The sequence below is a fragment of the Hydractinia symbiolongicarpus genome, chromosome 11, assembly GCF_029227915.1.
Source record: "Hydractinia symbiolongicarpus strain clone_291-10 chromosome 11, HSymV2.1, whole genome shotgun sequence".
NCBI classification, from domain to species: domain Eukaryota; kingdom Metazoa; phylum Cnidaria; class Hydrozoa; order Anthoathecata; family Hydractiniidae; genus Hydractinia; species Hydractinia symbiolongicarpus.
The window spans coordinates 18,302,879-18,321,222 of record NC_079885.1 but is presented as its reverse complement, the minus strand read 5'-3'; the positions used below and the strand labels follow the sequence as shown (position 1 = coordinate 18,321,222).

Here is an 18,344-nt window from a genome sequence, read left to right as displayed (position 1 = left end):
TCACTCTTCGCATTTGGAAAGCCATTGAGTGGACCGTGCTTACCAAGTCTCTGTGAGCGAGATGAGAGATAGGCCCGCGTATGGCCTCCTGCACGTTTTTTCATTTAGACTAGTGATCGTCCCGCCGAAGCGAGACAGTAGAAAAATCGTCTATATACTCATCGTTTTGGCCTTCTCCACGGAAATCTTTAGTAAAAGGCGAAAGATTTGTGCGTGAACTGAAGAAAGCCCAGAGTTGTCGTAAGTCGGCGCGACCTGTTGTGCCTTCGAGCCGACTTAACCTTTGCTTGTGGTGTGCCGCTTGCCAGTGTGTCCGTTCGTAGAGGACGCTTAAAAGGTGCTGCATCGTGAGGTGTAGACTTGACACAAGGACTTTCACCTTTCTGATCTACATCACCTAGTTGAGTGGGTTCGCGTGAATCACTAGGAAGTTGCGTTCGCTGTCTCGGAGAGTGTGGTCCCTGTAGGCAATACGTCGTACTAGTGGCTTGCGTTACATCTAGTTTGTTTCTACTGCAGTTCGACTCCTTTGGTTGTCTCTGAACTTTATTTCTTTCCTCGAGCCGATTTTGATTAGCTCGTATGTAATATTCTGCTAAAAAAAAAAAAAAAACTTGTGAGCGGGATACGGCCGAAAGGCCCTTGGCTCAACCCCTGCCGTCTGCGGCCTTCACTCTTCGCATTTGGAAAGCCATTGAGTGGACCGTGCTTACCAAGTCTCTGTGAGCGAGATGAGAGATAGGCCCGCGTATGGCCTCCTGCACGTTTTTTCATTTAGACTAGTGATCGTCCCGCCGAAGCGAGACAGTAGAAAAATCGTCTATATACTCATCGTTTTGGCCTTCTCCACGGAAATCTTTAGTAAAAGGCGAAAGATTTGTGCGTGAACTGAAGAAAGCCCAGAGTTGTCGTAAGTCGGCGCGACCTGTTGTGCCTTCGAGCCGACTTAACCTTTGCTTGTGGTGTGCCGCTTGCCAGTGTGTCCGTTCGTAGAGGACGCTTAAAAGGTGCTGCATCGTGAGGTGTAGACTTGACACAAGGACTTTCACCTTTCTGATCTACATCACCTAGTTGAGTGCGTTCGCGTGAATCACTAGGAAGTTGCGTTCGCTGTCTCGGAGAGTGTGGTCCCTGTAGGCAATACGTCGTACTAGTGGCTTGCGTTACATCTAGTTTGTTTCTACTGCAGTTCGACTCCTTTGGTTGTCTCTGAACTTTATTTCTTTCCTCGAGCCGATTTTGATTAGCTCGTATGTATTATTCTGCTAAAAAAAAAAAAAAAACTTGTGAGCGGGATACGGCCGAAAGGCCCTTGGCTCAACCCCTGCCGTCTGCGGCCTTCACTCTTCGCATTTGGAAAGCCATTGAGTGGACCGTGCTTACCAAGTCTCTGTGAGCGAGATGAGAGATAGGCCCGCGTATGGCCTCCTGCACGTTTTTTCATTTAGACTAGTGATCGTCCCGCCGAAGCGAGACAGTAGAAAAATCGTCTATATACTCATCGTTTTGGCCTTCTCCACGGAAATCTTTAGTAAAAGGCGAAAGATTTGTGCGTGAACTGAAGAAAGCCCAGAGTTGTCGTAAGTCGGCGCGACCTGTTGTGCCTTCGAGCCGACTTAACCTTTGCTTGTGGTGTGCCGCTTGCCAGTGTGTCCGTTCGTAGAGGACGCTTAAAAGGTGCTGCATCGTGAGGTGTAGACTTGACACAAGGACTTTCACCTTTCTGATCTACATCACCTAGTTGAGTGCGTTCGCGTGAATCACTAGGAAGTTGCGTTCGCTGTCTCGGAGAGTGTGGTCCCTGTAGGCAATACGTCGTACTAGTGGCTTGCGTTACATCTAGTTTGTTTCTACTGCAGTTCGACTCCTTTGGTTGTCTCTGAACTTTATTTCTTTCCTCGAGCCGATTTTGATTAGCTCGTATGTAATATTCTGCTAAAAAAAAAAAAAAAACTTGTGAGCGGGATACGGCCGAAAGGCCCTTGGCTCAACCCCTGCCGTCTGCGGCCTTCACTCTTCGCATTTGGAAAGCCATTGAGTGGACCGTGCTTACCAAGTCTCTGTGAGCGAGATGAGAGATAGGCCCGCGTATGGCCTCCTGCACGTTTTTTCATTTAGACTAGTGATCGTCCCGCCGAAGCGAGACAGTAGAAAAATCGTCTATATACTCATCGTTTTGGCCTTCTCCACGGAAATCTTTAGTAAAAGGCGAAAGATTTGTGCGTGAACTGAAGAAAGCCCAGAGTTGTCGTAAGTCGGCGCGACCTGTTGTGCCTTCGAGCCGACTTAACCTTTGCTTGTGGTGTGCCGCTTGCCAGTGTGTCCGTTCGTAGAGGACGCTTAAAAGGTGCTGCATCGTGAGGTGTAGACTTGACACAAGGACTTTCACCTTTCTGATCTACATCACCTAGTTGAGTGCGTTCGCGTGAATCACTAGGAAGTTGCGTTCGCTGTCTCGGAGAGTGTGGTCCCTGTAGGCAATACGTCGTACTAGTGGCTTGCGTTACATCTAGTTTGTTTCTACTGCAGTTCGACTCCTTTGGTTGTCTCTGAACTTTATTTCTTTCCTCGAGCCGATTTTGATTAGCTCGTATGTATTATTCTGCTAAAAAAAAAAAAAAAACTTGTGAGCGGGATACGACCGAAAGGCCCTTGGCTCAACCCCTGCCGTCTGCGGCCTTCACTCTTCGCATTTGGAAAGCCATTGAGTGGACCGTGCTTACCAAGTCTCTGTGAGCGAGATGAGAGATAGGCCCGCGTATGGCCTCCTGCACGTTTTTTCATTTAGACTAGTGATCGTCCCGCCGAAGCGAGACAGTAGAAAAATCGTCTATATACTCATCGTTTTGGCCTTCTCCACGGAAATCTTTAGTAAAAGGCGAAAGATTTGTGCGTGAACTGAAGAAAGCCCAGAGTTGTCGTAAGTCGGCGCGACCTGTTGTGCCTTCGAGCCGACTTAACCTTTGCTTGTGGTGTGCCGCTTGCCAGTGTGTCCGTTCGTAGAGGACGCTTAAAAGGTGCTGCATCGTGAGGTGTAGACTTGACACAAGGACTTTCACCTTTCTGATCTACATCACCTAGTTGAGTGCGTTCGCGTGAATCACTAGGAAGTTGCGTTCGCTGTCTCGGAGAGTGTGGTCCCTGTAGGCAATACGTCGTACTAGTGGCTTGCGTTACATCTAGTTTGTTTCTACTGCAGTTCGACTCCTTTGGTTGTCTCTGAACTTTATTTCTTTCCTCGAGCCGATTTTGATTAGCTCGTATGTAATATTCTGCTAAAAAAAAAAAAAAAACTTGTGAGCGGGATACGGCCGAAAGGCCCTTGGCTCAACCCCTGCCGTCTGCGGCCTTCACTCTTCGCATTTGGAAAGCCATTGAGTGGACCGTGCTTACCAAGTCTCTGTGAGCGAGATGAGAGATAGGCCCGCGTATGGCCTCCTGCACGTTTTTTCATTTAGACTAGTGATCGTCCCGCCGAAGCGAGACAGTAGAAAAATCGTCTATATACTCATCGTTTTGGCCTTCTCCACGGAAATCTTTAGTAAAAGGCGAAAGATTTGTGCGTGAACTGAAGAAAGCCCAGAGTTGTCGTAAGTCGGCGCGACCTGTTGTGCCTTCGAGCCGACTTAACCTTTGCTTGTGGTGTGCCGCTTGCCAGTGTGTCCGTTCGTAGAGGACGCTTAAAAGGTGCTGCATCGTGAGGTGTAGACTTGACACAAGGACTTTCAACTTTCTGATCTACATCACCTAGTTGAGTGCGTTCGCGTGAATCACTAGGAAGTTGCGTTCGCTGTCTCGGAGAGTGTGGTCCCTGTAGGCAATACGTCGTACTAGTGGCTTGCGTTACATCTAGTTTGTTTCTACTGCAGTTCGACTCCTTTGGTTGTCTCTGAACTTTATTTCTTTCCTCGAGCCGATTTTGATTAGCTCGTATGTATTATTCTGCTAAAAAAAAAAAAAAACTTGTGAGCGGGATACGGCCGAAAGGCCCTTGGCTCAACCCCTGCCGTCTGCGGCCTTCACTCTTCGCATTTGGAAAGCCATTGAGTGGACCGTGCTTACCAAGTCTCTGTGAGCGAGATGAGAGATAGGCCCGCGTATGGCCTCCTGCACGTTTTTTCATTTAGACTAGTGATCGTCCCGCCGAAGCGAGACAGTAGAAAAATCGTCTATATACTCAGCGTTTTGGCCTTCTCCACGGAAATCTTTAGTAAAAGGCGAAAGAATTGTGCGTGAACTGAAGAAAGCCCAGAGTTGTCGTAAGTCGGCGCGACCTGTTGTGCCTTCGAGCCGACTTAACCTTTGCTTGTGGTGTGCCGCTTGCCAGTGTGTCCGTTCGTAGAGGACGCTTAAAAGGTGCTGCATCGTGAGGTGTAGACTTGACACAAGGACTTTCACCTTTCTGATCTACATCACCTAGTTGAGTGCGTTCGCGTGAATCACTAGGAAGTTGCGTTCGCTGTCTCGGAGAGTGTGGTCCCTGTAGGCAATACGTCGTACTAGTGGCTTGCGTTACATCTAGTTTGTTTCTACTGCAGTTCGACTCCTTTGGTTGTCTCTGAACTTTATTTCTTTCCTCGAGCCGATTTTGATTAGCTCGTATGTATTATTCTGCTAAAAAAAAAAAAAAACTTGTGAGCGGGATACGGCCGAAAGGCCCTTGGCTCAACCCCTGCCGTCTGCGGCCTTCACTCTTCGCATTTGGAAAGCCATTGAGTGGACCGTGCTTACCAAGTCTCTGTGAGCGAGATGAGAGATAGGCCCGCGTATGGCCTCCTGCACGTTTTTTCATTTAGACTAGTGATCGTCCCGCCGAAGCGAGACAGTAGAAAAATCGTCTATATACTCATCGTTTTGGCCTTCTCCACGGAAATCTTTAGTAAAAGGCGAAAGATTTGTGCGTGAACTGAAGAAAGCCCAGAGTTGTCGTAAGTCGGCGCGACCTGTTGTGCCTTCGAGCCGACTTAACCTTTGCTTGTGGTGTGCCGCTTGCCAGTGTGTCCGTTCGTAGAGGACGCTTAAAAGGTGCTGCATCGTGAGGTGTAGACTTGACACAAGGACTTTCACCTTTCTGATCTACATCACCTAGTTGAGTGCGTTCGCGTGAATCACTAGGAAGTTGCGTTCGCTGTCTCGGAGAGTGTGGTCCCTGTAGGCAATACGTCGTACTAGTGGCTTGCGTTACATCTAGTTTGTTTCTACTGCAGTTCGACTCCTTTGGTTGTCTCTGAACTTTATTTCTTTCCTCGAGCCGATTTTGATTAGCTCGTATGTAATATTCTGCTAAAAAAAAAAAAAAAAATTGTGAGCGGGATACGGCCGAAAGGCCCTTGGCTCAACCCCTGCCGTCTGCGGCCTTCACTCTTCGCATTTGGAAAGCCATTGAGTGGACCGTGCTTACCAAGTCTCTGTGAGCGAGATGAGAGATAGGCCCGCGTATGGCCTCCTGCACGTTTTTTCATTTAGACTAGTGATCGTCCCGCCGAAGCGAGACAGTAGAAAAATCGTCTATATACTCATCGTTTTGGCCTTCTCCACGGAAATCTTTAGTAAAAGGCGAAAGATTTGTGCGTGAACTGAAGAAAGCCCAGAGTTGTCGTAAGTCGGCGCGACCTGTTGTGCCTTCGAGCCGACTTAACCTTTGCTTGTGGTGTGCCGCTTGCCAGTGTGTCCGTTCGTAGAGGACGCTTAAAAGGTGCTGCATCGTGAGGTGTAGACTTGACACAAGGACTTTCACCTTTCTGATCTACATCACCTAGTTGAGTGCGTTCGCGTGAATCACTAGGAAGTTGCGTTCGCTGTCTCGGAGAGTGTGGTCCCTGTAGGCAATACGTCGTACTAGTGGCTTGCGTTACATCTAGTTTGTTTCTACTGCAGTTCGACTCCTTTGGTTGTCTCTGAACTTTATTTCTTTCCTCGAGCCGATTTTGATTAGCTCGTATGTATTATTCTGCTAAAAAAAAAAAAAAACTTGTGAGCGGGATACGGCCGAAAGGCCCTTGGCTCAACCCCTGCCGTCTGCGGCCTTCACTCTTCGCATTTGGAAAGCCATTGAGTGGACCGTGCTTACCAAGTCTCTGTGAGCGAGATGAGAGATAGGCCCGCGTATGGCCTCCTGCACGTTTTTTCATTTAGACTAGTGATCGTCCCGCCGAAGCGAGACAGTAGAAAAATCGTCTATATACTCATCGTTTTGGCCTTCTCCACGGAAATCTTTAGTAAAAGGCGAAAGATTTGTGCGTGAACTGAAGAAAGCCCAGAGTTGTCGTAAGTCGGCGCGACCTGTTGTGCCTTCGAGCCGACTTAACCTTTGCTTGTGGTGTGCCGCTTGCCAGTGTGTCCGTTCGTAGAGGACGCTTAAAAGGTGCTGCATCGTGAGGTGTAGACTTGACACAAGGACTTTCACCTTTCTGATCTACATCACCTAGTTGAGTGCGTTCGCGTGAATCACTAGGAAGTTGCGTTCGCTGTCTCGGAGAGTGTGGTCCCTGTAGGCAATACGTCGTACTAGTGGCTTGCGTTACATCTAGTTTGTTTCTACTGCAGTTCGACTCCTTTGGTTGTCTCTGAACTTTATTTCTTTCCTCGAGCCGATTTTGATTAGCTCGTATGTAATATTCTGCTAAAAAAAAAAAAAAAAATTGTGAGCGGGATACGGCCGAAAGGCCCTTGGCTCAACCCCTGCCGTCTGCGGCCTTCACTCTTCGCATTTGGAAAGCCATTGAGTGGACCGTGCTTACCAAGTCTCTGTGAGCGAGATGAGAGATAGGCCCGCGTATGGCCTCCTGCACGTTTTTTCATTTAGACTAGTGATCGTCCCGCCGAAGCGAGACAGTAGAAAAATCGTCTATATACTCATCGTTTTGGCCTTCTCCACGGAAATCTTTAGTAAAAGGCGAAAGATTTGTGCGTGAACTGAAGAAAGCCCAGAGTTGTCGTAAGTCGGCGCGACCTGTTGTGCCTTCGAGCCGACTTAACCTTTGCTTGTGGTGTGCCGCTTGCCAGTGTGTCCGTTCGTAGAGGACGCTTAAAAGGTGCTGCATCGTGAGGTGTAGACTTGACACAAGGACTTTCACCTTTCTGATCTACATCACCTAGTTGAGTGCGTTCGCGTGAATCACTAGGAAGTTGCGTTCGCTGTCTCGGAGAGTGTGGTCCCTGTAGGCAATACGTCGTACTAGTGGCTTGCGTTACATCTAGTTTGTTTCTACTGCAGTTCGACTCCTTTGGTTGTCTCTGAACTTTATTTCTTTCCTCGAGCCGATTTTGATTAGCTCGTATGTATTATTCTGCTAAAAAAAAAAAAAAACTTGTGAGCGGGATACGGCCGAAAGGCCCTTGGCTCAACCCCTGCCGTCTGCGGCCTTCACTCTTCGCATTTGGAAAGCCATTGAGTGGACCGTGCTTACCAAGTCTCTGTGAGCGAGATGAGAGATAGGCCCGCGTATGGCCTCCTGCACGTTTTTTCATTTAGACTAGTGATCGTCCCGCCGAAGCGAGACAGTAGAAAAATCGTCTATATACTCATCGTTTTGGCCTTCTCCACGGAAATCTTTAGTAAAAGGCGAAAGATTTGTGCGTGAACTGAAGAAAGCCCAGAGTTGTCGTAAGTCGGCGCGACCTGTTGTGCCTTCGAGCCGACTTAACCTTTGCTTGTGGTGTGCCGCTTGCCAGTGTGTCCGTTCGTAGAGGACGCTTAAAAGGTGCTGCATCGTGAGGTGTAGACTTGACACAAGGACTTTCACCTTTCTGATCTACATCACCTAGTTGAGTGCGTTCGCGTGAATCACTAGGAAGTTGCGTTCGCTGTCTCGGAGAGTGTGGTCCCTGTAGGCAATACGTCGTACTAGTGGCTTGCGTTACATCTAGTTTGTTTCTACTGCAGTTCGACTCCTTTGGTTGTCTCTGAACTTTATTTCTTTCCTCGAGCCGATTTTGATTAGCTCGTATGTAATATTCTGCTAAAAAAAAAAAAAAAAATTGTGAGCGGGATACGGCCGAAAGGCCCTTGGCTCAACCCCTGCCGTCTGCGGCCTTCACTCTTCGCATTTGGAAAGCCATTGAGTGGACCGTGCTTACCAAGTCTCTGTGAGCGAGATGAGAGATAGGCCCGCGTATGGCCTCCTGCACGTTTTTTCATTTAGACTAGTGATCGTCCCGCCGAAGCGAGACAGTAGAAAAATCGTCTATATACTCATCGTTTTGGCCTTCTCCACGGAAATCTTTAGTAAAAGGCGAAAGATTTGTGCGTGAACTGAAGAAAGCCCAGAGTTGTCGTAAGTCGGCGCGACCTGTTGTGCCTTCGAGCCGACTTAACCTTTGCTTGTGGTGTGCCGCTTGCCAGTGTGTCCGTTCGTAGAGGACGCTTAAAAGGTGCTGCATCGTGAGGTGTAGACTTGACACAAGGACTTTCACCTTTCTGATCTACATCACCTAGTTGAGTGCGTTCGCGTGAATCACTAGGAAGTTGCGTTCGCTGTCTCGGAGAGTGTGGTCCCTGTAGGCAATACGTCGTACTAGTGGCTTGCGTTACATCTAGTTTGTTTCTACTGCAGTTCGACTCCTTTGGTTGTCTCTGAACTTTATTTCTTTCCTCGAGCCGATTTTGATTAGCTCGTATGTAATATTCTGCTAAAAAAAAAAAAAAAAATTGTGAGCGGGATACGGTTGAAAGGCCCTTGGCTCAACCCCTGCCGTCTGCGGCCTTCACTCTTCGCATTTGGAAAGCCATTGAGTGGACCGTGCTTACCAAGTCTCTGTGAGCGAGATGAGAGATAGGCCCGCGTATGGCCTCCTGCACGTTTTTTCATTTAGACTAGTGATCGTCCCGCCGAAGCGAGACAGTAGAAAAATCGTCTATATACTCATCGTTTTGGCCTTCTCCACGGAAATCTTTAGTAAAAGGCGAAAGATTTGTGCGTGAACTGAAGAAAGCCCAGAGTTGTCGTAAGTCGGCGCGACCTGTTGTGCCTTCGAGCCGACTTAACCTTTGCTTGTGGTGTGCCGCTTGCCAGTGTGTCAGTTCGTAGAGGACGCTTAAAAGGTGCTGCATCGTGAGGTGTAGACTTGACACAAGGACTTTCACCTTTCTGATCTACATCACCTAGTTGAGTGCGTTCGCGTGAATCACTAGGAAGTTGCGTTCGCTGTCTCGGAGAGTGTGGTCCCTGTAGGCAATACGTCGTACTAGTGGCTTGCGTTACATCTAGTTTGTTTCTACTGCAGTTCGACTCCTTTGGTTGTCTCTGAACTTTATTTCTTTCCTCGAGCCGATTTTGATTAGCTCGTATGTATTATTCTGCTAAAAAAAAAAAAAAAACTTGTGAGCGGGATACGGCCGAAAGGCCCTTGGCTCAACCCCTGCCGTCTGCGGCCTTCACTCTTCGCATTTGGAAAGCCATTGAGTGGACCGTGCTTACCAAGTCTCTGTGAGCGAGATGAGAGATAGGCCCGCGTATGGCCTCCTGCACGTTTTTTCATTTAGACTAGTGATCGTCCCGCCGAAGCGAGACAGTAGAAAAATCGTCTATATACTCATCGTTTTGGCCTTCTCCACGGAAATCTTTAGTAAAAGGCGAAAGATTTGTGCGTGAACTGAAGAAAGCCCAGAGTTGTCGTAAGTCGGCGCGACCTGTTGTGCCTTCGAGCCGACTTAACCTTTGCTTGTGGTGTGCCGCTTGCCAGTGTGTCCGTTCGTAGATGACGCTTAAAAGGTGCTGCATCGTGAGGTGTAGACTTGACACAAGGACTTTCACCTTTCTGATCTACATCACCTAGTTGAGTGCGTTCGCGTGAATCACTAGGAAGTTGCGTTCGCTGTCTCGGAGAGTGTGGTCCCTGTAGGCAATACGTCGTACTAGTGGCTTGCGTTACATCTAGTTTGTTTCTACTGCAGTTCGACTCCTTTGGTTGTCTCTGAACTTTATTTCTTTCCTCGAGCCGATTTTGATTAGCTCGTATGTATTATTCTGCTAAAAAAAAAAAAAAACTTGTGAGCGGGATACGGCCGAAAGGCCCTTGGCTCAACCCCTGCCGTCTGCGGCCTTCACTCTTCGCATTTGGAAAGCCATTGAGTGGACCGTGCTTACCAAGTCTCTGTGAGCGAGATGAGAGATAGGCCTGCGTATGGCCTCCTGCACGTTTTTTCATTTAGACTAGTGATCGTCCCGCCGAAGCGAGACAGTAGAAAAATCGTCTATATACTCATCGTTTTGGCCTTCTCCACGGAAATCTTTAGTAAAAGGCGAAAGATTTGTGCGTGAACTGAAGAAAGCCCAGAGTTGTCGTAAGTCGGCGCGACCTGTTTTGCCTTCGAGCCGACTTAACCTTTGCTTGTGGTGTGCCGCTTGCCAGTGTGTCCGTTCGTAGAGGACGCTTAAAAGGTGCTGCATCGTGAGGTGTAGACTTGACACAAGGACTTTCACCTTTCTGATCTACATCACCTAGTTGAGTGCGTTCGCGTGAATCACTAGGAAGTTGCGTTCGCTGTCTCGGAGAGTGTGGTCCCTGTAGGCAATACGTCGTACTAGTGGCTTGCGTTACATCTAGTTTGTTTCTACTGCAGTTCGACTCCTTTGGTTGTCTCTGAACTTTATTTCTTTCCTCGAGCCGATTTTGATTAGCTCGTATGTAATATTCTGCTAAAAAAAAAAAAAAAACTTGTGAGCGGGATACGGCCGAAAGGCCCTTGGCTCAACCCCTGCCGTCTGCGGCCTTCACTCTTCGCATTTGGAAAGCCATTGAGTGGACCGTGCTTACCAAGTCTCTGTGAGCGAGATGAGAGATAGGCCCGCGTATGGCCTCCTGCACGTTTTTTCATTTAGACTAGTGATCGTCCCGCCGAAGCGAGACAGTAGAAAAATCGTCTATATACTCATCGTTTTGGCCTTCTCCACGGAAATCTTTAGTAAAAGGCGAAAGATTTGTGCGTGAACTGAAGAAAGCCCAGAGTTGTCGTAAGTCGGCGCGACCTGTTGTGCCTTCGAGCCGACTTAACCTTTGCTTGTGGTGTGCCGCTTGCCAGTGTGTCCGTTCGTAGAGGACGCTTAAAAGGTGCTGCATCGTGAGGTGTAGACTTGACACAAGGACTTTCACCTTTCTGATCTACATCACCTAGTTGAGTGCGTTCGCGTGAATCACTAGGAAGTTGCGTTCGCTGTCTCGGAGAGTGTGGTCCCTGTAGGCAATACGTCGTACTAGTGGCTTGCGTTACATCTAGTTTGTTTCTACTGCAGTTCGACTCCTTTGGTTGTCTCTGAACTTTATTTCTTTCCTCGAGCCGATTTTGATTAGCTCGTATGTAATATTCTGCTAAAAAAAAAAAAAAAACTTGTGAGCGGGATACGGCCGAAAGGCCCTTGGCTCAACCCCTGCCGTCTGCGGCCTTCACTCTTCGCATTTGGAAAGCCATTGAGTGGACCGTGCTTACCAAGTCTCTGTGAGCGAGATGAGAGATAGGCCCGCGTATGGCCTCCTGCACGTTTTTTCATTTAGACTAGTGATCGTCCCGCCGAAGCGAGACAGTAGAAAAATCGTCTATATACTCATCGTTTTGGCCTTCTCCACGGAAATCTTTAGTAAAAGGCGAAAGATTTGTGCGTGAACTGAAGAAAGCCCAGAGTTGTCGTAAGTCGGCGCGACCTGTTGTGCCTTCGAGCCGACTTAACCTTTGCTTGTGGTGTGCCGCTTGCCAGTGTGTCCGTTCGTAGAGGACGCTTAAAAGGTGCTGCATCGTGAGGTGTAGACTTGACACAAGGACTTTCACCTTTCTGATCTACATCACCTAGTTGAGTGCGTTCGCGTGAATCACTAGGAAGTTGCGTTCGCTGTCTCGGAGAGTGTGGTCCCTGTAGGCAATACGTCGTACTAGTGGCTTGCGTTACATCTAGTTTGTTTCTACTGCAGTTCGACTCCTTTGGTTGTCTCTGAACTTTATTTCTTTCCTCGAGCCGATTTTGATTAGCTCGTATGTATTATTCTGCTAAAAAAAAAAAAAAACTTGTGAGCGGGATACGGCCGAAAGGCCCTTGGCTCAACCCCTGCCGTCTGCGGCCTTCACTCTTCGCATTTGGAAAGCCATTGAGTGGACCGTGCTTACCAAGTCTCTGTGAGCGAGATGAGAGATAGGCCCGCGTATGGCCTCCTGCACGTTTTTTCATTTAGACTAGTGATCGTCCCGCCGAAGCGAGACAGTAGAAAAATCGTCTATATACTCATCGTTTTGGCCTTCTCCACGGAAATCTTTAGTAAAAGGCGAAAGATTTGTGCGTGAACTGAAGAAAGCCCAGAGTTGTCGTAAGTCGGCGCGACCTGTTGTGCCTTCGAGCCGACTTAACCTTTGCTTGTGGTGTGCCGCTTGCCAGTGTGTCCGTTCGTAGAGGACGCTTAAAAGGTGCTGCATCGTGAGGTGTAGACTTGACACAAGGACTTTCACCTTTCTGATCTACATCACCTAGTTGAGTGCGTTCGCGTGAATCACTAGGAAGTTGCGTTCGCTGTCTCGGAGAGTGTGGTCCCTGTAGGCAATACGTCGTACTAGTGGCTTGCGTTACATCTAGTTTGTTTCTACTGCAGTTCGACTCCTTTGGTTGTCTCTGAACTTTATTTCTTTCCTCGAGCCGATTTTGATTAGCTCGTATGTATTATTCTGCTAAAAAAAAAAAAAAAACTTGTGAGCGGGATACGGCCGAAAGGCCCTTGGCTCAACCCCTGCCGTCTGCGGCCTTCACTCTTCGCATTTGGAAAGCCATTGAGTGGACCGTGCTTACCAAGTCTCTGTGAGCGAGATGAGAGATAGGCCCGCGTATGGCCTCCTGCACGTTTTTTCATTTAGACTAGTGATCGTCCCGCCGAAGCGAGACAGTAGAAAAATCGTCTATATACTCATCGTTTTGGCCTTCTCCACGGAAATCTTTAGTAAAAGGCGAAAGATTTGTGCGTGAACTGAAGAAAGCCCAGAGTTGTCGTAAGTCGGCGCGACCTGTTGTGCCTTCGAGCCGACTTAACCTTTGCTTGTGGTGTGCCGCTTGCCAGTGTGTCCGTTCGTAGAGGACGCTTAAAAGGTGCTGCATCGTGAGGTGTAGACTTGACACAAGGACTTTCACCTTTCTGATCTACATCACCTAGTTGAGTGCGTTCGCGTGAATCACTAGGAAGTTGCGTTCGCTGTCTCGGAGAGTGTGGTCCCTGTAGGCAATACGTCGTACTAGTGGCTTGCGTTACATCTAGTTTGTTTCTACTGCAGTTCGACTCCTTTGGTTGTCTCTGAACTTTATTTCTTTCCTCGAGCCGATTTTGATTAGCTCGTATGTATTATTCTGCTAAAAAAAAAAAAAAAACTTGTGAGCGGGATACGGCCGAAAGGCCCTTGGCTCAACCCCTGCCGTCTGCGGCCTTCACTCTTCGCATTTGGAAAGCCATTGAGTGGACCGTGCTTACCAAGTCTCTGTGAGCGAGATGAGAGATAGGCCCGCGTATGGCCTCCTGCACGTTTTTTCATTTAGACTAGTGATCGTCCCGCCGAAGCGAGACAGTAGAAAAATCGTCTATATACTCATCGTTTTGGCCTTCTCCACGGAAATCTTTAGTAAAAGGCGAAAGATTTGTGCGTGAACTGAAGAAAGCCCAGAGTTGTCGTAAGTCGGCGCGACCTGTTGTGCCTTCGAGCCGACTTAACCTTTGCTTGTGGTGTGCCACTTGCCAGTGTGTCCGTTCGTAGAGGACGCTTAAAAGGTGCTGCATCGTGAGGTGTAGACTTGACACAAGGACTTTCACCTTTCTGATCTACATCACCTAGTTGAGTGCGTTCGCGTGAATCACTAGGAAGTTGCGTTCGCTGTCTCGGAGAGTGTGGTCCCTGTAGGCAATACGTCGTACTAGTGGCTTGCGTTACATCTAGTTTGTTTCTACTGCAGTTCGACTCCTTTGGTTGTCTCTGAACTTTATTTCTTTCCTCGAGCCGATTTTGATTAGCTCGTATGTATTATTCTGCTAAAAAAAAAAAAAACTTGTGAGCGGGATACGGCCGAAAGGCCCTTGGCTCAACCCCTGCCGTCTGCGGCCTTCACTCTTCGCATTTGGAAAGCCATTGAGTGGACCGTGCTTACCAAGTCTCTGTGAGCGAGATGAGAGATAGGCCTGCGTATGGCCTCCTGCACGTTTTTTCATTTAGACTAGTGATCGTCCCGCCGAAGCGAGACAGTAGAAAAATCGTCTATATACTCATCGTTTTGGCCTTCTCCACGGAAATCTTTAGTAAAAGGCGAAAGATTTGTGCGTGAACTGAAGAAAGCCCAGAGTTGTCGTAAGTCGGCGCGACCTGTTGTGCCTTCGAGCCGACTTAACCTTTGCTTGTGGTGTGCCGCTTGCCAGTGTGTCCGTTCGTAGAGGACGCTTAAAAGGTGCTGCATCGTGAGGTGTAGACTTGACACAAGGACTTTCACCTTTCTGATCTACATCACCTAGTTGAGTGCGTTCGCGTGAATCACTAGGAAGTTGCGTTCGCTGTCTCGGAGAGTGTGGTCCCTGTAGGCAATACGTCGTACTAGTGGCTTGCGTTACATCTAGTTTGTTTCTACTGCAGTTCGACTCCTTTGGTTGTCTCTGAACTTTATTTCTTTCCTCGAGCCGATTTTGATTAGCTCGTATGTAATATTCTGCTAAAAAAAAAAAAAAAACTTGTGAGCGGGATACGGCCGAAAGGCCCTTGGCTCAACCCCTGCCGTCTGCGGCCTTCACTCTTCGCATTTGGAAAGCCATTGAGTGGACCGTGCTTACCAAGTCTCTGTGAGCGAGATGAGAGATAGGCCCGCGTATGGCCTCCTGCACGTTTTTTCATTTAGACTAGTGATCGTCCCGCCGAAGCGAGACAGTAGAAAAATCGTCTATATACTCATCGTTTTGGCCTTCTCCACGGAAATCTTTAGTAAAAGGCGAAAGATTTGTGCGTGAACTGAAGAAAGCCCAGAGTTGTCGTAAGTCGGCGCGACCTGTTGTGCCTTCGAGCCGACTTAACCTTTGCTTGTGGTGTGCCGCTTGCCAGTGTGTCCGTTCGTAGAGGACGCTTAAAAGGTGCTGCATCGTGAGGTGTAGACTTGACACAAGGACTTTCACCTTTCTGATCTACATCACCTAGTTGAGTGCGTTCGCGTGAATCACTAGGAAGTTGCGTTCGCTGTCTCGGAGAGTGTGGTCCCTGTAGGCAATACGTCGTACTAGTGGCTTGCGTTACATCTAGTTTGTTTCTACTGCAGTTCGACTCCTTTGGTTGTCTCTGAACTTTATTTCTTTCCTCGAGCCGATTTTGATTAGCTCGTATGTAATATTCTGCTAAAAAAAAAAAAAAAACTTGTGAGCGGGATACGGCCGAAAGGCCCTTGGCTCAACCCCTGCCGTCTGCGGCCTTCACTCTTCGCATTTGGAAAGCCATTGAGTGGACCGTGCTTACCAAGTCTCTGTGAGCGAGATGAGAGATAGGCCCGCGTATGGCCTCCTGCACGTTTTTTCATTTAGACTAGTGATCGTCCCGCCGAAGCGAGACAGTAGAAAAATCGTCTATATACTCATCGTTTTGGCCTTCTCCACGGAAATCTTTAGTAAAAGGCGAAAGATTTGTGCGTGAACTGAAGAAAGCCCAGAGTTGTCGTAAGTCGGCGCGACCTGTTGTGCCTTCGAGCCGACTTAACCTTTGCTTGTGGTGTGCCGCTTGCCAGTGTGTCCGTTCGTAGAGGACGCTTAAAAGGTGCTGCATCGTGAGGTGTAGACTTGACACAAGGACTTTCACCTTTCTGATCTACATCACCTAGTTGAGTGCGTTCGCGTGAATCACTAGGAAGTTGCGTTCGCTGTCTCGGAGAGTGTGGTCCCTGTAGGCAATACGTCGTACTAGTGGCTTGCGTTACATCTAGTTTGTTTCTACTGCAGTTCGACTCCTTTGGTTGTCTCTGAACTTTATTTCTTTCCTCGAGCCGATTTTGATTAGCTCGTATGTATTATTCTGCTAAAAAAAAAAAAAAAACTTGTGAGCGGGATACGGCCGAAAGGCCCTTGGCTCAACCCCTGCCGTCTGCGGCCTTCACTCTTCGCATTTGGAAAGCCATTGAGTGGACCGTGCTTACCAAGTCTCTGTGAGCGAGATGAGAGATAGGCCCGCGTATGGCCTCCTGCACGTTTTTTCATTTAGACTAGTGATCGTCCCGCCGAAGCGAGACAGTAGAAAAATCGTCTATATACTCATCGTTTTGGCCTTCTCCACGGAAATCTTTAGTAAAAGGCGAAAGATTTGTGCGTGAACTGAAGAAAGCCCAGAGTTGTCGTAAGTCGGCGCGACCTGTTGTGCCTTCGAGCCGACTTAACCTTTGCTTGTGGTGTGCCGCTTGCCAGTGTGTCCGTTCGTAGAGGACGCTTAAAAGGTGCTGCATCGTGAGGTGTAGACTTGACACAAGGACTTTCACCTTTCTGATCTACATCACCTAGTTGAGTGCGTTCGCGTGAATCACTAGGAAGTTGCGTTCGCTGTCTCGGAGAGTGTGGTCCCTGTAGGCAATACGTCGTACTAGTGGCTTGCGTTACATCTAGTTTGTTTCTACTGCAGTTCGACTCCTTTGGTTGTCTCTGAACTTTATTTCTTTCCTCGAGCCGATTTTGATTAGCTCGTATGTATTATTCTGCTAAAAAAAAAAAAAAAACTTGTGAGCGGGATACGGCCGAAAGGCCCTTGGCTCAACCCCTGCCGTCTGCGGCCTTCACTCTTCGCATTTGGAAAGCCATTGAGTGGACCGTGCTTACCAAGTCTCTGTGAGCGAGATGAGAGATAGGCCCGCGTATGGCCTCCTGCACGTTTTTTCATTTAGACTAGTGATCGTCCCGCCGAAGCGAGACAGTAGAAAAATCGTCTATATACTCATCGTTTTGGCCTTCTCCACGGAAATCTTTAGTAAAAGGCGAAAGATTTGTGCGTGAACTGAAGAAAGCCCAGAGTTGTCGTAAGTCGGCGCGACCTGTTGTGCCTTCGAGCCGACTTAACCTTTGCTTGTGGTGTGCCGCTTGCCAGTGTGTCCGTTCGTAGAGGACGCTTAAAAGGTGCTGCATCGTGAGGTGTAGACTTGACACAAGGACTTTCACCTTTCTGATCTACATCACCTAGTTGAGTGCGTTCGCGTGAATCACTAGGAAGTTGCGTTCGCTGTCTCGGAGAGTGTGGTCCCTGTAGGCAATACGTCGTACTAGTGGCTTGCGTTACATCTAGTTTGTTTCTACTGCAGTTCGACTCCTTTGGTTGTCTCTGAACTTTATTTCTTTCCTCGAGCCGATTTTGATTAGCTCGTATGTATTATTCTGCTAAAAAAAAAAAAAAAACTTGTGAGCGGGATACGGCCGAAAGGCCCTTGGCTCAACCCCTGCCGTCTGCGGCCTTCACTCTTCGCATTTGGAAAGCCATTGAGTGGACCGTGCTTACCAAGTCTCTGTGAGCGAGATGAGAGATAGGCCCGCGTATGGCCTCCTGCACGTTTTTTCATTTAGACTAGTGATCGTCCCGCCGAAGCGAGACAGTAGAAAAATCGTCTATATACTCATCGTTTTGGCCTTCTCCACGGAAATCTTTAGTAAAAGGCGAAAGATTTGTGCGTGAACTGAAGAAAGCCCAGAGTTGTCGTAAGTCGGCGCGACCTGTTGTGCCTTCGAGCCGACTTAACCTTTGCTTGTGGTGTGCCGCTTGCCAGTGTGTCCGTTCGTAGAGGACGCTTAAAAGGTGCTGCATCGTGAGGTGTAGACTTGACACAAGGACTTTCACCTTTCTGATCTACATCACCTAGTTGAGTGCGTTCGCGTGAATCACTAGGAAGTTGCGTTCGCTGTCTCGGAGAGTGTGGTCCCTGTAGGCAATACGTCGTACTAGTGGCTTGCGTTACATCTAGTTTGTTTCTACTGCAGTTCGACTCCTTTGGTTGTCTCTGAACTTTATTTCTTTCCTCGAGCCGATTTTGATTAGCTCGTATGTAATATTCTGCTAAAAAAAAAAAAAAACTTGTGAGCGGGATACGGCCGAAAGGCCCTTGGCTCAACCCCTGCCGTCTGCGGCCTTCACTCTTCGCATTTGGAAAGCCATTGAGTGGACCGTGCTTACCAAGTCTCTGTGAGCGAGATGAGAGATAGGCCCGCGTATGGCCTCCTGCACGTTTTTTCATTTAGACTAGTGATCGTCCCGCCGAAGCGAGACAGTAGAAAAATCGTCTATATACTCATCGTTTTGGCCTTCTCCACGGAAATCTTTAGTAAAAGGCGAAAGATTTGTGCGTGAACTGAAGAAAGCCCAGAGTTGTCGTAAGTCGGCGCGACCTGTTGTG

The 18,344-nt window shown here is 48.3% G+C and overlaps 28 non-coding genes across 28 annotated transcripts; all 28 read right to left on the bottom strand.

The window, feature by feature from the left end:
* Nucleotides 1–117: 117 nt before the first annotated feature.
* Nucleotides 118–238, bottom strand: LOC130619108 (U5 spliceosomal RNA). Its single transcript, XR_008979850.1, has one exon. It is a non-coding gene; the product is annotated as a U5 spliceosomal RNA (small nuclear RNA).
* Nucleotides 239–787: 549 nt separating this feature from the next.
* Nucleotides 788–908, bottom strand: LOC130619105 (U5 spliceosomal RNA). The gene has a single exon (XR_008979848.1). It is a non-coding gene; the product is annotated as a U5 spliceosomal RNA (small nuclear RNA).
* Nucleotides 909–1,457: 549 nt separating this feature from the next.
* On the bottom strand, nt 1,458–1,578 carry LOC130619104 (U5 spliceosomal RNA). Its single transcript, XR_008979847.1, has one exon. It is a non-coding gene; the product is annotated as a U5 spliceosomal RNA (small nuclear RNA).
* A 549-nt stretch (nt 1,579–2,127) lies between these two features.
* LOC130619103 (U5 spliceosomal RNA) lies at nt 2,128–2,248 on the bottom strand. The gene has a single exon (XR_008979846.1). It is a non-coding gene; the product is annotated as a U5 spliceosomal RNA (small nuclear RNA).
* A 549-nt stretch (nt 2,249–2,797) lies between these two features.
* Nucleotides 2,798–2,918, bottom strand: LOC130619102 (U5 spliceosomal RNA). Its single transcript, XR_008979845.1, has one exon. It is a non-coding gene; the product is annotated as a U5 spliceosomal RNA (small nuclear RNA).
* Nucleotides 2,919–3,467: 549 nt separating this feature from the next.
* On the bottom strand, nt 3,468–3,588 carry LOC130619101 (U5 spliceosomal RNA). The gene has a single exon (XR_008979844.1). It is a non-coding gene; the product is annotated as a U5 spliceosomal RNA (small nuclear RNA).
* Nucleotides 3,589–4,136: 548 nt separating this feature from the next.
* Nucleotides 4,137–4,257, bottom strand: LOC130619875 (U5 spliceosomal RNA). The gene has a single exon (XR_008980612.1). It is a non-coding gene; the product is annotated as a U5 spliceosomal RNA (small nuclear RNA).
* Nucleotides 4,258–4,805: 548 nt separating this feature from the next.
* Nucleotides 4,806–4,926, bottom strand: LOC130619100 (U5 spliceosomal RNA). The gene has a single exon (XR_008979842.1). It is a non-coding gene; the product is annotated as a U5 spliceosomal RNA (small nuclear RNA).
* A 549-nt stretch (nt 4,927–5,475) lies between these two features.
* Nucleotides 5,476–5,596, bottom strand: LOC130619099 (U5 spliceosomal RNA). The gene has a single exon (XR_008979841.1). It is a non-coding gene; the product is annotated as a U5 spliceosomal RNA (small nuclear RNA).
* A 548-nt stretch (nt 5,597–6,144) lies between these two features.
* LOC130619098 (U5 spliceosomal RNA) lies at nt 6,145–6,265 on the bottom strand. Its single transcript, XR_008979840.1, has one exon. It is a non-coding gene; the product is annotated as a U5 spliceosomal RNA (small nuclear RNA).
* A 549-nt stretch (nt 6,266–6,814) lies between these two features.
* Nucleotides 6,815–6,935, bottom strand: LOC130619097 (U5 spliceosomal RNA). The gene has a single exon (XR_008979839.1). It is a non-coding gene; the product is annotated as a U5 spliceosomal RNA (small nuclear RNA).
* Nucleotides 6,936–7,483: 548 nt separating this feature from the next.
* Nucleotides 7,484–7,604, bottom strand: LOC130619095 (U5 spliceosomal RNA). The gene has a single exon (XR_008979838.1). It is a non-coding gene; the product is annotated as a U5 spliceosomal RNA (small nuclear RNA).
* A 549-nt stretch (nt 7,605–8,153) lies between these two features.
* On the bottom strand, nt 8,154–8,274 carry LOC130619093 (U5 spliceosomal RNA). Its single transcript, XR_008979836.1, has one exon. It is a non-coding gene; the product is annotated as a U5 spliceosomal RNA (small nuclear RNA).
* Nucleotides 8,275–8,823: 549 nt separating this feature from the next.
* LOC130619092 (U5 spliceosomal RNA) lies at nt 8,824–8,944 on the bottom strand. Its single transcript, XR_008979835.1, has one exon. It is a non-coding gene; the product is annotated as a U5 spliceosomal RNA (small nuclear RNA).
* Nucleotides 8,945–9,493: 549 nt separating this feature from the next.
* On the bottom strand, nt 9,494–9,614 carry LOC130619091 (U5 spliceosomal RNA). Its single transcript, XR_008979834.1, has one exon. It is a non-coding gene; the product is annotated as a U5 spliceosomal RNA (small nuclear RNA).
* Nucleotides 9,615–10,162: 548 nt separating this feature from the next.
* On the bottom strand, nt 10,163–10,283 carry LOC130619090 (U5 spliceosomal RNA). The gene has a single exon (XR_008979833.1). It is a non-coding gene; the product is annotated as a U5 spliceosomal RNA (small nuclear RNA).
* A 549-nt stretch (nt 10,284–10,832) lies between these two features.
* Nucleotides 10,833–10,953, bottom strand: LOC130619089 (U5 spliceosomal RNA). The gene has a single exon (XR_008979831.1). It is a non-coding gene; the product is annotated as a U5 spliceosomal RNA (small nuclear RNA).
* A 549-nt stretch (nt 10,954–11,502) lies between these two features.
* Nucleotides 11,503–11,623, bottom strand: LOC130619088 (U5 spliceosomal RNA). Its single transcript, XR_008979830.1, has one exon. It is a non-coding gene; the product is annotated as a U5 spliceosomal RNA (small nuclear RNA).
* Nucleotides 11,624–12,171: 548 nt separating this feature from the next.
* On the bottom strand, nt 12,172–12,292 carry LOC130619087 (U5 spliceosomal RNA). Its single transcript, XR_008979829.1, has one exon. It is a non-coding gene; the product is annotated as a U5 spliceosomal RNA (small nuclear RNA).
* A 549-nt stretch (nt 12,293–12,841) lies between these two features.
* LOC130619086 (U5 spliceosomal RNA) lies at nt 12,842–12,962 on the bottom strand. The gene has a single exon (XR_008979828.1). It is a non-coding gene; the product is annotated as a U5 spliceosomal RNA (small nuclear RNA).
* A 549-nt stretch (nt 12,963–13,511) lies between these two features.
* On the bottom strand, nt 13,512–13,632 carry LOC130619084 (U5 spliceosomal RNA). Its single transcript, XR_008979827.1, has one exon. It is a non-coding gene; the product is annotated as a U5 spliceosomal RNA (small nuclear RNA).
* Nucleotides 13,633–14,179: 547 nt separating this feature from the next.
* Nucleotides 14,180–14,300, bottom strand: LOC130619083 (U5 spliceosomal RNA). The gene has a single exon (XR_008979826.1). It is a non-coding gene; the product is annotated as a U5 spliceosomal RNA (small nuclear RNA).
* Nucleotides 14,301–14,849: 549 nt separating this feature from the next.
* Nucleotides 14,850–14,970, bottom strand: LOC130619081 (U5 spliceosomal RNA). Its single transcript, XR_008979824.1, has one exon. It is a non-coding gene; the product is annotated as a U5 spliceosomal RNA (small nuclear RNA).
* A 549-nt stretch (nt 14,971–15,519) lies between these two features.
* On the bottom strand, nt 15,520–15,640 carry LOC130619080 (U5 spliceosomal RNA). The gene has a single exon (XR_008979823.1). It is a non-coding gene; the product is annotated as a U5 spliceosomal RNA (small nuclear RNA).
* A 549-nt stretch (nt 15,641–16,189) lies between these two features.
* LOC130619079 (U5 spliceosomal RNA) lies at nt 16,190–16,310 on the bottom strand. Its single transcript, XR_008979822.1, has one exon. It is a non-coding gene; the product is annotated as a U5 spliceosomal RNA (small nuclear RNA).
* Nucleotides 16,311–16,859: 549 nt separating this feature from the next.
* Nucleotides 16,860–16,980, bottom strand: LOC130619078 (U5 spliceosomal RNA). The gene has a single exon (XR_008979820.1). It is a non-coding gene; the product is annotated as a U5 spliceosomal RNA (small nuclear RNA).
* A 549-nt stretch (nt 16,981–17,529) lies between these two features.
* Nucleotides 17,530–17,650, bottom strand: LOC130619077 (U5 spliceosomal RNA). The gene has a single exon (XR_008979819.1). It is a non-coding gene; the product is annotated as a U5 spliceosomal RNA (small nuclear RNA).
* Nucleotides 17,651–18,198: 548 nt separating this feature from the next.
* LOC130619076 (U5 spliceosomal RNA) lies at nt 18,199–18,319 on the bottom strand. Its single transcript, XR_008979818.1, has one exon. It is a non-coding gene; the product is annotated as a U5 spliceosomal RNA (small nuclear RNA).
* Nucleotides 18,320–18,344: the final 25 nt, after the last annotated feature.